This window comes from Acomys russatus, chromosome 14, assembly GCF_903995435.1.
Source record: "Acomys russatus chromosome 14, mAcoRus1.1, whole genome shotgun sequence".
In the NCBI taxonomy this organism is placed as follows: domain Eukaryota; kingdom Metazoa; phylum Chordata; class Mammalia; order Rodentia; family Muridae; genus Acomys; species Acomys russatus.
The window spans coordinates 24,386,677-24,397,044 of record NC_067150.1 but is presented as its reverse complement, the minus strand read 5'-3'; the positions used below and the strand labels follow the sequence as shown (position 1 = coordinate 24,397,044).

The window sequence follows — 10,368 nt, the reverse complement described above, 5'->3', positions numbered from 1 at the left end:
CATAGGTGAGAAGTGTCAGCTAGGGGAGGGGCAGGCAATACCTCACCACACATCCTAAGGTACAAGCTACATCCACGCAGTGGCCCATCTAGTGTCTTCTTGTGCTGGCCTTTTGACTTCAGGGTACGGAACTCTCAGAAAGAAAATTCATAGCCCCTGCAGCTTTGCTTGAAGAGAATGGAATCTTACGAACATTCCCAAGAGTGACTGTTGTGGTTTGTGATCTCTCTCTCTCTCTCTCTCTCTCTCTCTCTCTCTCTCTCTCTCTCTCTCTCTCTCTCTCTCTCCCTCTCTCCCTCTCTCCCTCTCTCCCTCTCTCTCTTCTCTCTTTCTCTCTCTCTCCCTCTCTCTCTCTCTTTCTCTTTCTCTTTCTCTTCTCTTCTCTCTCTCTCTGAGAGGCTGGGAACAACAGAGTTGATGACTAACTTCAGAAGGGCACGTTAGTACTCTGTTAACGGATCGCCTGCAGAGAAGCAGAGAGGAATTCCTGCTGGAGTCTCTGCTCCAGTCCACCCTGGCTCTGCTTTCTGTCCCAGGCTCCTTCCAGCCATACAAACATACACAATGTCACCATGGCGATGGTGGGACAGTGGCAGGCATGTGAAGAAAGCATGAGGCAAAAAAAAAAAAAAAAAAAAAAAAAAAAAATCTCTCTTCTGACGCTCTGTTAGGTGGGGAAGAAAGCCTTTAACAAGGAGAGTTGGAAACACCCGTTTTTAATCCTCTGACTTTCACAAGAGAACAGCTACTCTGATTAAATACGTGATGCCCCTCTCTCTTCTGCTTTGTAGGTCAAGACAAACTAAACTATGAAACCCCCGAAGAGCATGCTCCAGCAGGCGCTGAGCCTTGTACCCCAAAGCCTACCCTGCAAATAATTTGTCAGGTGTGGAAGTAACATAGGCACATGATCCGGGCTGACCGCACCAGATTATTAAACTCTCATTTTTGTTGAGTTTCTGATATTGGCCTTGTCTCTCTGTTCTCACTCTAGTTCAGCTGCCATCTCATGCTGGAGGCACCGTGGCAGGATCCCAGTGGGTTCCTCCCTTAACCCTTCTCTGGTTATGGTTGTGTCACATTGAATCCAGTGTGGCCGCTGGTTCCCCCCAAAACTAGGTTTAAAAGATTGTCAAGCAGAGACAAAGCTGATGGGGGATACTAAAGAGAGAGGTGAGGTGGAGGATCACCAGCAGGACTTATGTCTGCTGTGCCATATAGGGTAGGTCCCTAATGCTAACTCTGATCACGTGGTAACGGCTCTAGATGTGGTGCGATTGATGGCTTTCAGCTGTACCCAGTTCCATAATGGAGAATATTAATAGTTATTTACCAACACCTCTGGCTAGAGCAGCAAGAGAGGTGCTCGTTCCCTGAAATAGAGGACTGTTGCCGCTGCACAGGCACCCTGTGTTTCTAGGAAAGCCTGCTCTGTCGTACAGCCCAGAATTCTCTGGCTCTCTTCAGTCTATACAACCTGGAGCAGACCAGCTTGAGCACCTATCTTTCAAGTCACTCTTCCTGCTGCGGTTGGGCGCTGCTCTTTTCTAGCTTCAGAGGGCAGCACACAGCTCTCTGCTGCCATGCCCCAAGTCCAAGGTCTTTTCTCCTTCTTCCTGCTTCCTTGAGTCACTTTCATAAATATCCAATTTGGGACCTTCTCCTTGATGAGCTTTGCAGACAGCTCCACCCTTAATGGTCTCTCAGCACTTTTCTCTATAGTTTAGACATTGCAGATTGGACAGAATAAGAATCCTTCCTCTGGCATCTTGCTCTTCCTGGGCACAGAGCCCCAGGATGGAGACTATTCTGACCTGACTACATTGCTGTGGGCAGCACCAAACTTGGTTACCTTATTATAGGTATAAGACCTCATGGCTGGGCTGGAGAGATGGCTCAGCGGTTAAGAGCACCAACTGCTCTTCCAGAGGTCCTGAGTTCAATTCCCAGCAACCACATGGTGGCTCACAACCATCTATAATGTGATCTGATGTAAATTGTATACATAATAAATAAACAAATATTAAAAAAAAAAAGGTAATAGTCACCAAGAAGGTAGCAGGAGGAAACAAAATGGTTTAAAAAAAAAAAAAAAAAAGACCTCATGGCTGCTGACTTACTGTGCTTTTGTCTCTCTGTCTTGGCCACAGATCCAGTAATATTTATACATATGATGCCTAGCTGCACCTTTTTAGTTTACTATAAAGCTATGTGGTAACAATTAAATGTAACAATGCAAATGATATCCGGTTTTACTTGAGAGCACTAATAGTCACCGGGGTAGCTCGGTCAGCAGTCCACTCTTCTTCAGTAAGTGGTTTCCATGGAAAACATGGTAGCCCAACTGACTTATGAGCCAATTGAGGAGGAGAAAGATGGATGCTTTATAATTATTTTGGGGGGTGGTGGTGGAAATTCCATTGTTAAGGTTGAAGTCTGGCTACCAGATAGCCCCTGACCTCAGTGTAAAAATTGTGGACTCCCTTTGTCAGCAGGGATCCCTCTTCTCTGCCTGATCTGGGGAGCCCTAAATCCCCACATCCTCTACCTAAGGAATGGGATGTAGTCCTCAGGGAAAACACAGATTCAACTCCCTTTCTCCTTGTAGAACCTATTTAGCAAGCATCTGCAGAGTCCTGGAAATACCCCACTCTGTGCTAATGAGAACTTAGCTTTTAGTAAATGACTTTTAACCATACCTGGAGTTCGTCCCCCACCCATAGGATATGTAAATGAAGTATCCATGGCATCTCTAGTGTCAGCCAATCAAACACATTCACCCTTACCCCGCCCCCCACCTGCCCTCACTGCCCAAGGTTTATAATGTCCCTGACTCATGAAATAAATGCTTGCTTGCCATTCTCTGCCTCCAACACGACAACTTAACCAAAGGGATGTAACACTGTGGGATCATCACTGACTTTGGAACGCCTGAGTTTCCACTGCTGTCTGGTACCAGCAATTTCATTCAAAGAGCTGACTGTAACACCCTGTGGAAACACTTTTCCATACCCCCAGTGAGATCCGGGAGCCTTGGGGACAGGCCTTGCTCTGAGCACTCTAGCCACTCCTGAGAGAAGTGGAACCTTTGATCTGGAGGTTCCTCTGTTTCCAACCAGAAGCCGACAGCGCCTGGACCGTCCCACTAGAGAAACGTACACTTCCAGTGCAACACCTGGCAGCAGCAGTGGGAATGCAAAATGACAGCAGAGTCTGGGGCAGCCCAGGCTACTCTTTTCTCTCATGTGTGGCTTATCTGTTCATCTCCTCAACAGTGTCTTCCAAAAAGTAAAAGCTCTTGTTTTTGATGGAGGCCATTTGTCCCTTTTTCTCTTTGTGTAGGTCCTGCCTCTTGTATCACAGCCAGGGAACCTGCATAATCCACATTCACAAAGATTTTTCTCCAGCATTTTCTACGAGAAGTAACAGTTCTCAGACTATAATTCATTTAGAATTAATTTGCACAATGTATGCATTAGGCATCAGAATTCAGTTTTCTTTTTTGCATAAGTGTTTTCAGTTATTCATTGAGTATTCATTGAATTATTATTTCTGTAGTGCGCGCTGGAATGACTCAGGCTTTGACCTAGCATCAGAGACCTCTCTTGGTTGCTGTGGTAGGAGGGTCTAGAACTACTTGATCACTTTTGGTGGACTTTTCTGTGTATAAGGATAGTACTTGGAGGAGGAAGTTTCAAGTGAAGCTGTCTATAACTTTGACCAAATTCTAGAAGGGGTTGTCCCTCGTGAATGTTAGGGATCTTCACCCTAATAAAACATAGCTGTCTTCACCTCACCAAGAAAAGGCATCTACAGAACTGGATGAAGGAATATCAAAGACTGCATGTGAGGTGTTTGAGGAATCGTGGAAGGAAAGAATATGATCCTTTAGGAGTATCCCTGTACATACTTATTATTCTTAGTATTAAAGCAAAGAAATACAAGTGAAACCTGATATGAGGCATCTTCAACATTCAAAGCAACTCTCTGGTTGGTTGTTTTGAGGCTGGTTCTTCTGGGCTGCCATTGTTTTCCATGGAAACCACTTACTGAGGAAAAGAGTGGACTGCTGGCAAGCTACCTCAGTGACTCTAAGTATGGAGATCATTTGCATCGACTATTGATCCAGCATCTGCTCTGGACTAAGTTTGATTCTGGACACAATGCTGAGACTAAGATAAGCCAAGTCTCTTGTATCCTTACAACCTAGAGTGATAAAGTTATTATAATTATATTATTATGATACAAACATGCATATCAGTATATTTTGACAGAGTTGACATTTAATAGATAGTTCAGCAATTGTAATTATTGCTCCCAAAGAAAGGTACCTCTTTTCTCAAAGGATAGTATGGTCTGTCTCAGTTTTGTTGCTATTGTGTTGACTGTATGGCTCTTGAGGCCTCTGATAATTGGTTTAGTGCCCAGAGCTGTGCCTTAACCTCCCTATCAAGTTGTCTTTGGCTTCTCAGCTGGGGCCTCTCTTGAAGGCCTGCAGAGCGGCATCCTCTACCAACTCCCTGTGTTCTGAGGCTTTTCTGTATTCTTTTTATGGTTTATGAGCCTAGACCACTGTTTTTTATTTGCTTCTGGTCTGAACCTTGGCTTCTTGACCCCTCATGTTGGTTTCACTGGCTTGCCTTGTCCTTTCATCCCCTCTTAAGCTGTCAAGTGTCAGTTTCTGCCAAAAGTCCAGTGAAATGCCTTAGAGCCCAAAGTGCATCACATTGCCTGTGTCATCCTAGCACACTTCGAAATAACAGGACTCATGGGTGGAAGAAAAGGCCTTGACTTCAAAGTCTTGCTGACCCTGCTCTGCTTTCCTCACATGTATAGGGCAGAATGGGGCTATGACCTGGAGTGGTAGATACTAAGACAGCTGTTTAGGAAGAAGTGGCAACAAATCAGAGCATCCTCTGCATATGTGCAGGCTGCTGAAATCATGGCTCCCCTTCCACGGTCAGATCTCAAAGTACTCTTGAGAATTTATCCTGACATGTGGGAATTTCACCCCCTAAACTCCCCAAACCAGAGGATGTTAGGGTTGTAAGCTGAGAAATGGAAGCTTAAGAGAGTCTGTTTCCTTATAACAATCCAATTTAAAAACTTTATCTCTCTTCTTTAGTGTAGTCAAATTTTTAAAAGGTCTATGAAAAAAAAAAACAAACAAAAACCAAAAAACAACCCCCCCAAAACAAACAAAACAAAACAAAAAAAACCACCACCACCACCAACAACAACAAACTGGAATTAAGTAATGATTATAGAGTACTCAGATACTAAGTAGTTTACATACATGAATTTACTTAAGCTTCATAATAACCCTCTAAAATAGATATTATATAAATCATTTAATTACAGTTGAAGAAGCCAAGACACCCAAAGGTTAAGTAATTGGTGTAAGAACATAGAGCAAGGGGCTGGGGGAAAAAACCCTGATGATTCCACTACTTGAGCCATCATCAAATGCCACCTATAATCTGCTTTCGACTCAGTACGTTACTCAGGAGAAATGTATTTTTATAAGCTCATGACAAGATCAGCTATTTAATACCAATGTACACTCCACACACATTTTGTTGTCAGAAACTGTTACTAGGGGTAGCAATGGAATCCGAAGCATGGTGGTGTGTGCCAGGCTGTGATTTTGTTTTTTTCTTTTGCAGCAGGGCAGAAGGAGCACCTGCTTCCTCCTCTCTTGCTTTGGAAGCTGGGCTGCCACCTTCTGGGCTTCTTCAGTGGGAACGTCTGTCCATCAGTTTAGGAGGCTTCCTCCTTCATCAGGTTATTTCAGTTCAAGTGAACGTCATTCTCGGATTTCCAGGCCAAGGTGCACATGAAACGACCTTAAACTGAGGATCAGGACTATGGCAAGTGTAGCTCAGCCCTACCCCCTCCCATGCTCTTTGCATCAGCCTGAGGTATTCACAGGCCTTGCCGCAACAGAATGGTAGCAGTAGTTCCCGTCCCCGCCTATGTGGACCTGGTCTAGCATGGCCATGGCTGGGTGCTTAAGTGTGTTTAGTTTCAGAGCTCGGTGTTAGAAAGCTATCCTTGCTGTATATCTAAGCTTTGTTTTGCAACAACTGTAGCCATAATAAAGTTGGCAGTTTGAGCTTCTCTTTCCAGTTGGTTCTAAACAGAGAGAAGGAAAAGGGGAGTTAGTGACTGTTACTCCCATCCTTAACTGTTTATTTCCTGTTATTGAAGTTGACCATATTGACCAGGAACTGAATATGCATAGATATAAACAGATACAATGAATATATACAAATATGCACACATAAAAAGTTTTAAATCATACTTGGACACACAGCAAGTCTCAGGAGATACGAGAAAATTGAAATAACTCTCTACATCCCATCTGAGCATCATGGATTAAATCTTGATAGCAACAACAACAGAAACAGCAGAAAGCTTCCAAACTCACAGAAACTGAACAACTCTCTACTGAATGAAAAACGTGTCAAGACAGAAATTACAAAAAGTATTTAAATCTTAAAAATTGAATGAAAAATAAAAAGCAACATACTTATGGGACACAATGAAGGCAGTTCTAAGAAGCAAGTTCATAGCGCTAAGTGCTCCATTAGAAAAACCAAACAAACCCAACACCAGAGAGCTCTTATATTAGTAACCTATTAGCACACCTGAAACCTCCATAACAAAAATAAATAACACCCAAAAGGAGTAGGTGGCAAGAAATAATCAATCAAACTCAGGGATAAAAATCAATAAAATATAAACAAACAATACAAAAAAATCAATAAAACAAAGATTTGGTTCTTTGAGAAAATAAATAAGAATGACAAAAACCTCAGCCAGATTAACTAAAAGGTGGAGAGATGACCCAAGTGAACAAACTGGAGACAAAAGGGGCACATAACACCAGGCACTGAGATGATCCAGGGAATCATAAGGTCATACTCTTAAAAACCTGCACTTTACCAGATTAGAAAATATAATAAAATGGATAATTTTCCCAATATACACCACCTACTAAATTTAAATTAAGATCAGACAAACAATTTAAACAGACTTATAGCCCCTGGTTAAGATGATAGAAGTACGAATTAAAAGCCTTCTAACCAGAAAAAGACTAGGTCAAGATGGTTTTAGCATAGAATTCTTTCAAAGAAAAGTTAATACCAACACTCTTTTGTATTGCTCAACATTGCCCAATTCTTTTGAGAGGACCACAGTTACTCTGATACCTAAACCACATAGAATCCAACAAAGAAAGAGCATCACAGCCTTCCCATGTTGCCCAGGGATGGGTCTACATGGCGTCGTAACTTAAAGGGAAGCTTACACAATGTCTGGAGCCCTTTATGTCCTACAGATGAAGGAGAAGGATGTCCTCAAATTCCTTGTTGCAGGAACCCACTTAGGTGGCACCAATCTTACTTTCAGATGGAGCAGTACATCTATAAAAGGAAGAGTGATGGTATCTACATCATAAATCTGAAGAGGACCTGGAAGAAGCTGTTCCTTGCCACTCAGGCTGTTGCTGCCATTGAGAACCCTGCTGATGTCAGTGTCATCTCCTCTGGGAACACTGGCCAGTGAGCTGTGCTGAAGTTTGCTGCTGCCACTGGAGCCACTCCCATTGCTGGCCACTTCAAACCTGGGACTTTTACCAACCAGATCCAAGCAATCTTTAGGGAGCCACAGCTTCTAGTGGTGACTAACCCCAGGGCTGACCACCAGTCCCTCACAGAGGCCTCTTATGTCAACCTGCCCACCATTGCTCTGTGCAACATAAAATCTCTTCTGCACTATGTGGACATTGCCATCCCATGCAACAACATGGGCGCTCACTCAGTGGGTCTGATGTGGTGGATGCTAGCCTGGGAAGTACTCCGAATGCATGGCATTATCTCTCTTGAGCATGATATTTACTTCTATAGAGACCCAGAGGATATTGAGAAGGAGCAGCAGGCTGATGCTGAGGAGGAAATCCAGGGTGAATGGACTGTGCCAGCTCCTGAGTTCACTGCTCCTTGGCCAGAGGTGGCATACTGGTCTGAGGGTATGCAGATGCCCTCTGTACCCATCCAGAAGTTCCCTACTGAGGACTGGAGCCCCAAGACAGCCTCTGAAGACTGGTCAGCAGCTCCCACAACTTAGGCCACTGAGTGGGTTGGATCTACCACTGAGTGGTCCTAATCTGCTCTGTATACACCTGAGCAAAGGAGAAAAAGGAGGAAGGAAAGTAAAGTTTCTAAAAGCTGAGAAAAAGTAAGTAAGTAAGAAAGAAAGAATATTACAAACCAACCTCTTGTATGAACATAGGTTAAGAAAATTATCAATAAAGTACTTACAAACTAAATACAAGAACACATCAAAAATATCTGCCACCATGGTCAAGTTAGTAGGAATAGAAGGCAAAATCCTCCCGATGAGTAAAGTCACGTATTTGGAATGCCCACAGGTGATATTTCATCCTTAATTATGAAATGCTGTGAGATTTCCTTCTAAGACCAGAAATGATACATGAATGCCTAATTTTTCTACTCTCATTCAACACAGTATCGAACATTCTAGTTGAGGAATGAGGCAAGACAGAGAAGTAAAGTAAAGCCCAGTTGGGAAGGAAGAAGGATCTCTGTTCTCAGCCAATGGGATCTTACACACAGAAACCCCCAAAAACCACCTCCACACCTCCACACACTGTTAAGGCCAATCACTGAATTCCACAAACTTGCAGGATGCAAATCAATACCTAAAATGAGCTGCATTTATTTGTTACTGGCAATGAACAACTTAAAAGGAGACTTATGAAAATGATTTGATTTACAATGACGTAAAGAAGTATAAAATGTCTAGGAATGAAGTTAATCAAAGAGATGAAAGATTTATACAGTGAAAACTTTCACATGGATAGTCAACTTATTTTCAATAAGAGTGTAAAGAGCAACAAATTGGTGTGGGGCAATTGTTCTGGGAAAAATAGTTCTAGAATGTCCTAATATAGCAATATAGTGAGCTAAAACCAATAGGTAACATATATGAATATGAACTCAGAGTAGAGTATGGAACTGAATTTAAGGCTAGACTATAAACCTCTTAGAGGAAAACAGAAGGAAACTTCATGTTATTGGATTTGACATTGATTTCTTAGATACAGAACATGAAATATAGGCCATAAAATAAATATATTACGGCTCATTAAAAGTGATAACTTTTGTGGTACCAGGAAAACAAAAAATAGGAGAAATCATGTATCTGATGAGGAATTACTATTTAGGATATAAAAAGAACTTCAACATGAATTCAAATCATGAACAGGAATATTTCTTGGACTGAAAAGAAGATATATAAACAGCAGGGAAACACCTATAAGAACTGGGTGCATTGCCAGTTTTTAGGAAAATGTAAACAAATGAGATCCTGCTTTCTATATACTATTTAAAACATGAAAAAATACAAGCACAAAGGAAGACCTGAGATACTGAAACAAGTGTGCATTGCTAGCAGAAATATAACATAAAAACTTAAAAGCCGTAGTGAAAATCCTCAAAAGATAATTGTTACTTAAAATACAATACAAGTCTATATTGTAAGTGGACACAGAAATCATCGAAATTCTTTTGGATGACCCTATTTTGTGATCAGTGGGATTTGATGCCATTGTGAGATGTGCAGGTGTGGTAGTTTGAGTAAGAATGGCCCCCGTGGGTTTGAATACTTAGCTATCAGGGAGTGGCACTACTTGGGAAGGATTGGGAGGTACGGCCTTATAGGAGTAGGTGTGTTGAAGGAAGTGTGTCACGGGGGTTCTTCTTTGAAGTTTCAAGGGCCCAAGCCAGGCCCAGTGGCTTTCTTTCTTCTTGATGCCTGTGGATCTAGAAGTAGAACCCTTTGTAACTTCTACCACTACGTCTGCCTGTGTGGTGCCATGCTTTTCACCATAATGACAATGGACTAAACCTCTAAACCTGCAACCAAGTCCCAATTAAATGGTTTCTTTTATAAGAGTTGCCATGGTCATGTTGTCTTTTTACAGCAATAGAACACTAAGACACCAGGTGAGCTTTGTGGCTCATAGTCAGGATGGGTCTGTCATTCTCTCACTTCCACCTAGCTGGTATATATATGACTGTAACATACCAATATTTACTTGAAAACACACACACACACACACACACACACACACACACACACACACACACACAAGTTTTGCAAAATAAGGTGTGAACAGAGTTCCCTATCTTTAACATGACAATGAATCTTTTCCACTTCCCTCTGAAAACTCCACTAATTGATGATCTGTCTTCTAATCAATGGAGTGTGTAGATGCAAGAACTACAGTGGTTTAGTGACACTAAAGCATGAATGATGTGTGAGGATCATAGAATACTAACT

At 42.2% G+C, this 10,368-nt stretch overlaps 1 pseudogene; it reads left to right on the top strand.

Annotated features, from left to right (window-relative positions):
• Positions 1-7,315: 7,315 nt before the first annotated feature.
• Positions 7,316-8,169, top strand: LOC127198074 (40S ribosomal protein SA-like; annotated as a pseudogene).
• The last annotated feature ends 2,199 nt before the right edge of the window (positions 8,170-10,368 follow it).